At 38.8% G+C, this 12,705-nt stretch overlaps 1 protein-coding gene across 4 annotated transcripts in view; it reads right to left on the bottom strand.

Annotated features, from left to right (window-relative positions):
* Nucleotides 1-12,705, bottom strand: part of AKAP6 (A-kinase anchoring protein 6) — a 599,311-nt gene that overhangs the window by 377,591 nt on the left and 209,015 nt on the right. The window contains exon 6 of one of the 4 annotated variants that reach the window (XM_049705376.1): nt 9,355-9,487. The exons of the other annotated variants lie outside the window; for them this stretch is intronic. The gene's annotated coding sequence lies outside the window, so the exon portion shown is untranslated. The remainder of the gene's footprint in view (nt 1-9,354; nt 9,488-12,705) is intronic. 4 annotated transcript variants of the gene reach the window in all.

Raw genomic sequence — 12,705 nt, 5'->3', positions numbered from 1 at the left:
TTAAATAAAAGGAAAGAAAAGCTGGAAATCAGCTGACTGTACTCACTGTAAATGCTTTTGTCCCTAAAGGTCCTTCAGGATTAAGTGCCTGGCTCCTCCTCCTCTCGCCCCCTCGGGTTCTCTTCTTGTAGCCAAACAAGATAAAGGCCGGTATCAGGGCTGCTTCATGCCAGCAGGACACTGGTGAGTCTGTAAGGCACCAGCTTCAAATGCCCTTAGTGGCCTAAATCTCTTGCAAAGAGAGGGCTACTACACTGTCCCTATTTGGAAGCTAATCTATAAGCTCCAGGCTTGTGAGGTTATAGGCTGGGCTTTTGCAGCGGTGGTAAGTGAGTTGAGAAAAAGGAGACAGTTGCCAAAACAAGGATCACTATGGAAAAGAGTATTTGGGTAGACAGAGCACAGCCAGGCACGGTTCAGAAGAACCAAGACTGTATACCCCAAGACTGAGCAAATCCTAAAGCAGGATAAATTTTAAAGTGTATAAATAAATTAATAGTACTATAGTAACATAACCAGCTGACAAAGTCAACCTGAGCTAAATGCATTCAAGCCCTCTCTCTTTTCTTAGGAAGAAACTGTTCTTTCCAAACAAGAGCATCTTCACATGTATAGTTTGAGAGGTAGTCTTATCATCATGTAAATCACCCCCAAACCTAAATACTTACTCTCAATCTTTCTGTGCTCTGCTTACTGCCCCCAAAATGAGAGACTAAAGCATAATTCAGGCCAAATTAACGAATCTGCTTGCTACAAAGGACGTGTTACCAAACTGGGGTAGAGAAAATTAAGTTAGGCATCACTAAGTGTGCTTTTATCTCTTGCTTCTTTTTTTTCTTTCATATTCTCATAATCATTCTTCACAGAACCTATTCAAAGAGACTGAATTTTGAAAGGGAAAGAAAAGTTCCACTGGAATGTTTTGAATTTTGTCTCTGGCTAGCTCTCATGCTTTGACTGCATTAAGGAAAAATAAATGAACTCAAGAGGTGAACCCTATATCCGATTCCAGGACTCTAGAATCGGGCTCTACAAAAAAAACCCCACAAAAACAAGCTTAACAAATTGCTTAATTAAATGTCGCAGTCTACCCAGATGAATGAGGCTCTAATTCATCACCTAGTTTTAAATCTTGCTGTCTGTCTCACTCTCTGGCCTCTTGTGAGGTCAAGGGTTGGGAAACTTTAAATGGCTTTAAGCTTTTTAAGAGGAGAGCCGAAGAATTCCTACAAAATATTAAGTTAAATCTGTACTTAAGGGAAAAAAGAGTGAGTGGCTTTTGTAAGATGCTCTAAGAAAGTTTCCATAATCACCGATTCCTCCTTCTCCTTGGCCCTCTTCTCCTCCCAGCCCCACACCCTCCAGCACTCATCTGGAGTAACACTGATAAGTGAGATCACTGTGGTAACCCCAGATTAGGCTCACTTTCTAATCCTCCTGCCATAACAGAGCAGCCTGCAAGTGGATGTCAGTGAGAAGAAAAATCTCAAGCTTTAAGTGCACAGGCTTGGGGAGCAGGAAAGGGAGTGAACACAGCACGTAAATACAGGGGCCCAGACAGATTTCTACAATTTAAAAGACCCTGGTGTTATCACTGATGCTCCCCCCAACACTTTTCCCCTTTACTATATCCTTTTGTATGGCTGTCCCCTCAGGCAAATGGCTGATTACATCTGGTTAATCACACAGAGACCATGCACCCTCTCCTGGGTCTCTCCTCAATCACTGCTAACTCCCTTGCCCAGAGCATAGGGTCTTCTGTCACCCATAACACACTTCATCAATCATCTTCCTTGCTCAAGCCGTCCGTCCTCCTACTAAGCACCCCCACCCTGCATTATTCAGATCCTTCTCCTGTGGCGTGGACACCCAGATTGACTCAGTTAGTCATCACACCTCCCATGTCTTCCTTCCACCACTACAGTGGTCAGCTGCTGTCACTCAAGAGATTCATTTGGCTGCATCACCCCACTTGGGGTAGATTTGTAAAAATAATACATAATTTATACAGTTGTTACTTTTGTCAGTGCTATTGATACAAAGAAAATGAAACAAGATTCATTTCAAATCAACTGACATTACTGAGAATCAACTATATATAAGGCATTATGTATATCTATGACTCATCAGATTTACTTTCAAGGAAATTATAATTTAGTGGGGACAATTTCCCTCCATCCACTCTCCCCTAACACACACACACACACACACACACACACACATCTACTGATACCTATTACATAGGCAGGATGTGGGCAAAGCCCTGTGAGGCCCCAGTGGAATGGCATTAATCCGGGATGGAGGAAAGATAAGGAAGAACCTTTACTGAAGAAGGAAATATTTGAGATGAGCTTGTAAAAATGGCTATAATTGGGCTTCCCTGGTGGCACAGTGGTTGAGAGTCCGCCTGCCGATGCAGGGGACACGGGTTCGTGCCCGGTCCAGGAAGATCCCACGTGCCGCGGAGCGGCTGGGCCCGTGAGCCATGGCCGCTGAGCCTGCGCGTCCGGAGCCTGTGCTCCGCAACAGGAGAGGCCACAATAGTGAGAGGCCCGCGTACTGCCAAAAACAAAACAAAACAAAACAAAAAAATGGCTACGATTTAGATGGGCAGAAAGAGAAGGGAGATGGGGACAGAATTCCAGGCTGGGAGAAATACATGGACAAAGATACCAAGAAGTTGGGAGAATCAGCAAATAATTCAGTGTTGAGAGGAATTGGGAGCTTGATGGGAACTGGGAACCGGAAACAGATAAGGCTATAAGGTAAATTGCAGGCATGTTATAAGAGGGCTTTGAACACCAAACTATGGAGGTTGGAATGAGTCTCACAGGGATCAGGCACTCTAAAAAGATTGCAAAAGAAGAGAAATAAAATTACAGTTGTTTGCTAGAATGAGACAGAAAAATCAATATACAAACGCTTATTTACCAAGAAAATGAAATGAGAAATCAGCATTATGAGAGAATCAGCATCTTCTTTTCCAGGCAGACTTCATCAATATAAAATGTAAGGTTAAAAACTTCTTTATAGCCCATAAAAAAACAGGAAGAGAGACTGATTCAGATCTAGAAGCCTGACTTTTAGATCAGAGTGATTAAAGGAGTTCTGTGCTCTGTTCTACCTACTCCATTAAATATAAAAAGAGTTCTCCATTTTTAGCTCTCCATTAACCCTAGCATCATAGATTTGAAGTGGAAAAAATTTTAGGATCATTTTATGCAATGTTTTTTCTTATTCTAAAAAGTTTTAATTAATTAAAAAGTAATATATATTAATTCAAACATTGTAAAAATAGACAACACTGAAGTTAAAAGATCCTCCTCTATCCCAATATTCTCATCCCCAGTCAATAAGTGATAAGGGGCTGTTTAGCTTTTGTGCCCTCAATATGTAAAGTAGAAAGGAAATGAGCCCTAAAAGAAAAGTTGTCTTTAAAGATTCTGAAGCCTAAATTCGTTGGTTATCTCTACTAATGAAGCAATATAGAAGTGTTTGCTAATGCAGTGTTTATTTACCAGGTATTAATAGGTATTCTACAAAAAGTTGCCCCTGACAAATAAATTGAGAGTGCTAGGCAACTTCTGGGAAGAGACAGCCAACTGAATATATGTGTCTAATTTGGCTCCCTCCAGAAACCTCACTAACACTACTGCAGAGTGGTTTTAGTTTGAAATTTGTTTTTGTTTTTTTTTTTAAGTATAAACACTCAAGAATGGGAGGAAAAATAGTAATATTTTTGGAAGCTGAAAATCAGATGAACGAGTGATAAATACCTTAGCCAACCCAAGAAAACAAAATCCTAAACTAATGGCACAGAGAGCAAAGAACCAACCTGATTTTACTTCAGAATTCTTTAAGTATTTTGAAATTGCTGGAACAAGATACCTCTGGAACTGGAGATGGAAAAGTATGTAGTGAAAAATTAACTTTACCCAAAAAAAAGTCTGGCCTTTGTTCCAACTCCTAAGAGGTAACCTCTAAACTTTCAGAATTTCCTGAGTGATAGGATTATTTTTGTTGTTCATGGTGGGCCCCTCAGATGACACCTAATAGTCTATACTAACAAGGTGATGCATGATGGGGGCTAGCCAGACAGAAAGACCATTCATGTTATTAGAGGGTTGGGGCTTTGAGCAACCACATGGGCAAAGATTCAATCATTCATGTCTAAGTAATGAAGCCCCAATAAGAACTAGGACACTGAAGCTCAAGCAAACTTCCAAAGTTGGCAATACCCCATGAGTATTGTCACACACCAAGGGCAAGAGGTAGTGCATCCCTAAGGACATGGAAGCTTTGTGTTGGGAAACTTCTCAGTCCCAGATTCCACCCTATGTGTTTCTTCCTTTGGCTGGTTCTGATTTGTACCCTTTTGGTATAATAAAACTACAATTATAAGTATAGCACTTTCCTGAGCTCTGTGAGTTGATTTATCAAATTATCAAATCTGAAGGAATCTGTGAGCACCTCCAAATTTATCATTAGCTAGTCTCATGTGAGGACAGCCCTGGAGATCCCTGAACTTGCAGCTGGTGTCAGAAGTCTTGGGCAAACTAGACAGTCTTGGAGAACTGTACCCTTAACCTCAAGTTTGGCCTAACTCTGGGTAAAGGGGCAATGACACACTGAGAAGATTAATTCTGATTTAAAAATGTTTAGAAGCAGTTAGAATTCTAGGTCTTTCCTTACTTTGTGTTGCTGGGTAGGTGTACCCACTCCAATTCTAGAGCTTTATTCTCCAGAAAGAATCAATCAAAGGGTCTCTGGACTTAGGGACTCTGGGCAGTTGAGTATAGAGTTACCTTGAAAATAGGTGAATTAAGTTAACATAGGCATTCTGAGTGCTAAGACCACCCCCAGTCCCCTTCCACAACTTGACTCTCCTAAGCCTTTATCCTCTAGTTAGCAGACTAGAGACCACCCCCCGCCAAGAAGATCTGATCAGTCCAAGAAGACATGATACTGAAAATTGGCACATCCAGATCACCCTACAATGACATTCAGTCAATAGGCCTACCCACACACTCAGAGCATTCAATCAGCTTTCTAGTCTCCTACTCTTAAATATGATCAGGTAGTCAAGGATTAGCAGAGATTAAGGGAAAACTCTAATTTGGATAACAGGCCCAAAGGAAGCAAACAAAAAACCTCAACCTAGAGGAAAGATTATGCAAGGAGAAGATGATTTTGGTGAAAAAGAAAAATTATCAGAGATAAGCTATTGTATCCATGAAACAAGAACAGAATTTTATTTTTTAAAAGAAATATTTATAGAACAAAAAAAAATTTGGCAAAATAAAAACATGATTGCAAAAAGGGAAATCTCATTACAATGGCTGAAAATAAAGTTGAGGAAATCTCACAGAAAGTAAAGAAAAAGATAAATAGACAAAAGTTAGGAGAGAAAGATAATTAGTGACCAACCCAGGAGGTCTAACACCTGAAGAACAGGAGTCCCTGAAGGCAAAAGGGAAGAGAAAGGAAAATATCATTAATAAAATCTTTTGAGAAGTGAAGGACGTGAGTCTCTACATTAAAAAGACCCATCTAGTGTATGAAAATAGACTCACACTAAGGCATTTTATTGAAATCCCAGAATATTAGGAAAATAAGATTTGGGTTAGAGGTAGAGGTATATACAAAGAATTATAAATTAGATTGCTTTGGATTTCTCAACAGCAACTGTGATACTGTGATTTATAATAAAAATATATATTTGGTCTTTGTCCCCATTTCTGGCACACAGTGCCTAAAGCTCTTGGAAAGTCCAAAGCACAAAAGCAATGAGAGCATCTTTTGTTATAGTATTTGTTCTTTTGTCCTCAGTTCCTGAAATAGCTCCAGAGCCATAATGGTGAAAGGAGTCTTGTTATTCTTATAAGTCTCTTTCAACCACACCTGAGTTTATGTTAATGAGGTGACTTTCAGAAGGGACGGGGGCTGATTGCCAGGGAAACCAACCCTGATTAGGAGGTTGGAACTTTTGGTCCCACCCCCCAACCTCTGGGGAGAAGAGTGAGGCTGGAGGTTGAATCAGTCACCAATGCCAATGATTTAATTAATCATGCCTGTGCAATAAAGCCCCCATAAAAACCCAAAAGGACAGGCTGTGGAGAGCCACAAGACTGGTGAACGAGAATGCATCCACATGCTGGGTAGGTGGTATGCCCCAAACTCCACAGACAGAAGCTTCTATGCTCGGGACCCTTCTGGACACTGCCCTATATACCTCTTTATCTGATTATTCATTCGTATCCTTTAATATCCTTTGTAACAAACTGGTAATATAGGAAGTAACCTGTTCTCCTCAGTTCTGTGAGTAGCTCTAATAAATTAATCGAACCTGAGGAGGGGTCATGGGAACCTGAGGAGGGGGGTGATTTACAGCCAGTCAGTCATATCCACAGGAAACAATCTGGATTTGCAATTGGTACCTGAAGTGGGTAGGGAGAGGGGGGAAGTCCTGTGGGACTGAGCCCTTAACAGGTGGGATCTGACACTATTTTCAGGCAGACAGTTAAATTATAGGACACCAAGCTGGTATCACTGAGTCGCCTGGTGTGGGGAAAACCACCACACATTTGATCAGAAATGCCAAAAGTGAAGAAGAGTACTGAGAGCGGAAGAGACACACAGGAGTGTGACCTTCCATAAGAGCAACATTGGAAGCTAAAAGACAATTGTTTTCCTCGAGAAGGAAAAAGAGGGGACTTCCCTGGCAGTCTTCCCACTGCAGAGGGCATGGGTTCGATCTCTGATGAAGGAAGTAAGATCCCTGCATGCCGCAAGGTATGGCCAAAAAATTTTTTTTTTAATTTTTAAAAAGGAAGGAAAAAGAACTCTAGCATATAATTGTATACTGAGAATAATATAGTTTGATAAAAAATCAAATGTGAGGATAGAATAAGAGACTATTTTCCAGACATTTTCTCAAGAGATACCAGTCTCTTTGGTAGATACTTTACCAAAATAAAAGAGTAAACCAAGAAAGAGGAAGTCAGGAGACACAGCAAACAGGAGATCTAGCACCCCAGGGTGGTGAGGAAGAGAACTCTAAGGATGCCAGCCATATACTTGGGCAAGGAAGGCATCCAGCACAGATTGGAACAGGTCACAAGGCTCTCAGAAAGACTTCTTGACACAGATGACACTGAAAGAAAACCTGATGCAAATGAACATACCAAGAACAGATTTATTGATCTAGTGGAGAATTGGGGTTGAATTAAACACAGAAAACTAAGCAAATAACAACAATAAACTCTAGAAAAAAGTTAAAAGGTATACAAAAATAGAATAGGAATTATATTATTCTATGTGGTTTACCTAAAATTGCATTTACATATTCTTAATATAAACACTAAATGTTGGTATAATCCAAGTCACAACATAATTTTACAGGAAGAATTGGGGGGATAAGAATTGTGTGTGTGCACACATGTGCACGTGTGCCCCTGTGAGAGAAAAGTAAGAGAGAGAGAGGGATGGGATCAGGGAACAAGCTAAATAAACTCCCATCTTTCATAGTGAGAAGTCAATAGATTAAAAAAATAGAAAAAATACTCAGGAGGTAGCCATACCATTCTGTTGTTTTAAGATGAAGGTAGTTACCAAAGAATCAGCTAACAGATGAAAAATGGTTGCCTCTGGAGAATGGGAAATGGAAAAGAAGGTCTAAGGGCTGCTGTTTGTCTAAAATCCCAAAACTACTTGACTCTCAACTATTTGTGTATAAACACATAACTTCAAAATATCTAGATTAAAAAATGAAAGTGTTTCTTAATTGCGGGACAGGGCTTTAATACTCTCTGATATATTGAGAATCTCCAAATAAGGGGCAGGAATATTTGGTGCCTTAGTTCCCAAACTTATTTGACTATGAAAATGATTATTTTTGTTTTGTTTTGTTTTGGGTAGAGAATGTCACCAGACTGGATGGGGCACTCAGTTAAAATGCTAAATTTAAACTTGTACCTACCCACTTGTTTAAACACTATATTTTTAAATACAAAATGCTTACTGTGATTCAGTTCAATAATAAGGTTGTATTTGTGTCAGTCCAATAATTCCTTTAAGAAATAAGTCTTCCTATGAACTAAATCTGATATCATGATGAAAGCCACAGGTGATTAAGTGACCGAGTTTACAGGTTATTTCATTATTTGTCCCATGAGTAGATTTGTTCTGGAGTGAATAACTTTTATTTCTGAAGACAACTGAATCAGACTGAAATACAAAATAATGAACTTAAGCCAAATCTTTCAACTAATATTACATTTGTTTGTGCTACTCATGCTGCAACTTGAGAACACTTCAAATAACTACCCACACTGCTGTTCTTTCATAAACAGAAAGCATTTTACGGGTGATGAACCCTCACAAAGACCAGGATTTTCAAAAGCATTATTTCCTATCCACTGTTATTTCCTACTCACCCTAACCTCCCAGACATGCAAAAAAAGATTTTCTTTAGAAGATTCTGATGTCAGATTTAAAAATACTAATGGAGACAGCAAAGGCTCTTAATATCCAAAGGTCTGATGTGATCAGAGATCCTCCCTCTGAATGCTCTTTACTACAGAAAGAATAATTAAAGGTCTGGTACTATATTTACTTTTCAAATAAACAATTTCAGCAAGGTAGAATCTATTTATTTCAAATATTTTACAATCATTTTGCTTTAAAATTTTTGCATCAAGTTCATTAGATACTGTCAAGCGTTTCTGCCCATCTACTCATCTAACTTGAAGGTGGATGTCTGACAAAGTATGACTTGCTCCAACATGAATTGGTGTTTTAAAAAATAATTCCTATAATAAATAAAAATTCTACATCATGGATCTTCAAGGAAAAATAAAATATATATTTTCTAATGAAAAGCAGATACATAGTACAAGCCCATATTTATTTAGTGTTCTGTATGTGCTGGTAGACAATAAAAGCATGGGGCATGAACTAGCTTAGCATAAATTCACATTCATTTAATTTTTGTCTTTTTCTTAATAAATTATTTATTCTCTTGCCTAAGAAAATAAATAGCAATAATAGAAAGTGCTGAGTAAGAGCTAATGACTTAAAAGCCTCTAAAAGCCTAAAAAGAACCTAGCAGATCCTTCACCAACCCTAAAAATTGTTAGATTGAATATTACCAGATGCTTTGACAGATCTTCCTTTCAGCATATGGAAAAAAATATTTTATTTTTTTAATTTAAGTGGCTCCTCTAAATCATAGGGGTAAAAGGGACAAAATGATGAATACTATAACAGATCAACACATACTCTCTCCCCTCTGTAAGACAGCTAAAGCTTAAGTTGAAATCAAAAACCCTCCAGCCATTAGATTTTATCACTTACCACCAACCAAGTCTAGCTGTGGTGTGGGAAGGGAGCAGCAGTTTCCCAGAGAGGTCATCATTTCTGAGGCTTTCACTTCTTGCTCTCCTTAGGTAAGTCTTGGATAAGACTTTATCATCAAGCACATGAGCACCTGGCAGTCATCCAAGAGTGATTCAGATGCATTAAAACTGACTAAGATTTTTATTTTAATTTTTCATATCTTCCTTACCAATAGTTAAAATTGATATGATACTCAGAAACAGTAGTTCCTTCTCCAATAGTCTCAGAAAAGCATCTGTTTATAATTTTTCAGTTAATGCTTCACAATCATATCATACATCACATGACACAGCTATTTTGGGTCTTACTTAGTCATTTGCAGCCAAATACAAAAGAACCTCAGACAACTTCTGCTTGTCATAGCTTCTATTCATTGTGCCCTTTGCCCTGATCCTCTCATTGTTAATAGTTCCATAAGATTCCTTGATCTGGATATTAAACGTCTTTTGAATGAATTTCTTCAACAAGAAATGTTACTTCATATGATTGAAAATGAACAATCGAGAATATTTCTTCAATATGTAGCCGACAATTTTTAAAATAAGAGTATTTGGAACGACCCTTTAATTAAACTGGAGTCTACAAGGTGAGAGTTTTGTTTCATTTTTTAAATAATGTAACACAAGCAGCTGAGAGAATATGGTTTTTCTTTGCTTCCACCATAATGCTCAAAATAACATGAAGAAAACAGATTTAGACGGCTTTATAAGGAAGCAGAGGAATATAATGGCCTGACAGTTTTATGTATACCACAGTTTCAAGAAAAAAGGAATTTAATGAGCATCTCACTTTGACACTTTCCTGGTGCTATGGAAAACAAGTGAGTCAACACTTGTTTACCATCCACCTTCCAGGAACTTCAGGTCCAGGAAAGGAAGAACTAGCAGGGCTTCCCTGGTGGCGCAGTGGTTGAGAGTCTGCCTGCCAATGCAGGGGACACGGGTTCGTGCCCCAGTCCGGGAAGATCCCACATGTCGTGGAGTGGCTAGGCCCGTGAGCCATGGCCGCTGAGCCTGTGCGTCCGGAGCCTGTGCTCCGCAACGGGAGAGGCCACAACAGTGAGAGGCCTGCGTACCGCAAAAAAAAAAAAAAAAAAAAAAAGGAAGAACTAGAAGCTTCTGTGTGTACTTACTTCTCAACTGAACTATAAAGAGAAATAGGTTGGAGAAAAACTGATCTTGAACATAAAGAATAAGTCTGTACTTTTTTTTCCATTTTTTCCTTTTTTTACCAGCTTTATTGAGATATAACTGATATATAAAATTGTGCACAATTAAGTGCATGTGATGATTTGATACACACAAATATTGCAAAATGATTACCACATAAGGTTAGTTACATCCATCAACTCACATAATTATGATTTTGTGTGTCTGTGGTGAGATCACTTAAGATATAGTATTATTAACTATAGTCACAAGGCTGTCCAATAGATTCCCAGGACCTAATCATCTTATAACTGGAAGATTTTCTCTCTAACAACCACCATTCTACTTTCCATTTCTATGAGCTTGGCTTTATTTTAGATTCCACATACAAGTAAAATTATACAGTATTTGCCTTTCCCTGTCTGACTTTTATCACTTAGCCCTCAGGTCCATCCATGTCACAAATGGCAGTATTTCCTTTTTCATGGAATATATATATATATATATATATATATATATATATATATATATATATATCACCTTTTATTTACCCATTTGTCTGTTGATAAACACAGATTTTTCTCATATCCTGGCTATTGTGAACAGTGTTTCAATAAACATGGGGGTACAGATATCTCTTCCAGATTGTGATTTCATTTTCTTTAGATATATACCCAGCAGCAGGATTGCTGGATCATATGGTAGTTCTATTTTTAATTTTTTGAGGAACCTTCATACTGTTTTCCATAGTAGCTACATCAATTTATATTCCCATCAACAGTGCACAAGAGTTCCCTTTTCTCCACATCCTTACCAGCACCTGTTGCCACTTGTCTCTTTGAGAATAGTTATTCTAATAAGTGTGAAGTGATACCTCACTGTGGTTCTGATTTGTATTTCCCTGATGATTAGTAACATTGAGCAACTTTTCTTGTACCCGTTGGCCATTTGTATATCTCTTCAGAAAAATTTCTATTCAGGTCCTCTGCCCATTTTTTAAATTGGACTATTTGCAGGGGGTGGGTTGTTATCAAGTTGTATAAGTTTCTTACATATTTTGGATGTTAACTCCTTATCTAATATATGGTTTGCAAATATTTTCTCCCATTCCATACACTGCAAAAACTCTCTCTTCCCAATTGAGTATTCCTGGCTCCTTTGTCAAATATGAGTTGACCATACATGCATGGTTTTATTTGTAAGCTGTATGCTCTATTCCATTGGTCTATGTGTCTGTTTTTATGCCAGTACCATGCTGTTTTGATTACTATATCTTTGTAGTATAGTTTGAAATGAGGACATGTGATGCCTCCAGCTTTTTTGTTCTTTCTCAAGATTGCTTTGACTATTCAGAGCCTTTTGTGGTTCCATACAAATTTTAGGATAGTTTTTTTTCCTATTTTTGTGAAAAATACCATTGGAATTTTAATAGAGATCACATTAAATCTATATATGGCTTTGAGTAATATGGACATTTTAATAATATTAGAGAGATGGCCAAGATGGTAGAGTAAGAAGACCCTGAACTCACCTCCTTCCACAGACACACCAAAATCACAGCTACTTATAAAGCAACTATGAGAACAACCTGAAGACTAGCAGAAAAGATCTTCTACAACCAAAGACATAAAGAAGAAACCATAAGATGGGTAGCAGACACAGTATAGCCAGGACTCAGATACCTGGGTCAGCTACCCACAAATGGGAGGAACATCATAATTGCAGAGACCCCCAGTGAGTCACCATGCAGAGGCCCAAACCTCACATCAGGCTCCCCAAGCCAGGGCTCCTGCACTGGGAAGACAAAGCCAGGACATCTAGCTTTGAAAACCAGTGGGATTTGTTTTGGGAAAGCAAGAGGGCTACAGGAAACAAAGACTCCACTCTTAAAGGGCACACACAATACCTCACATGCTCTGAGTCCCATCACAGAGGCAATAGTTTGAAAAGAGTCTGGGTCAATCCACTTGCTGATCTTGGAGAGCCCTCTGGAGAGGCAGGAGGCAACTGGGACTCCGCGCTTAAGACAGAGACACTTAGAGCAGCCATTCTGGGGAGTCTGTTCTACCACAATAACACCAGCACTGGCAAGTGCCATTTTGGAATCCTCTCTCTAGTCTATAGCACCAGGGACATAACTCAACTCACCAGTGGACTAGCA

Source organism: Orcinus orca, chromosome 2 (assembly GCF_937001465.1).
Source record: "Orcinus orca chromosome 2, mOrcOrc1.1, whole genome shotgun sequence".
Classification (NCBI taxonomy): Eukaryota; Metazoa; Chordata; class Mammalia; order Artiodactyla; family Delphinidae; genus Orcinus; species Orcinus orca.
Note: the sequence above shows the minus strand (reverse complement) of the source record. Positions and strands in the feature narration are given on the sequence as shown.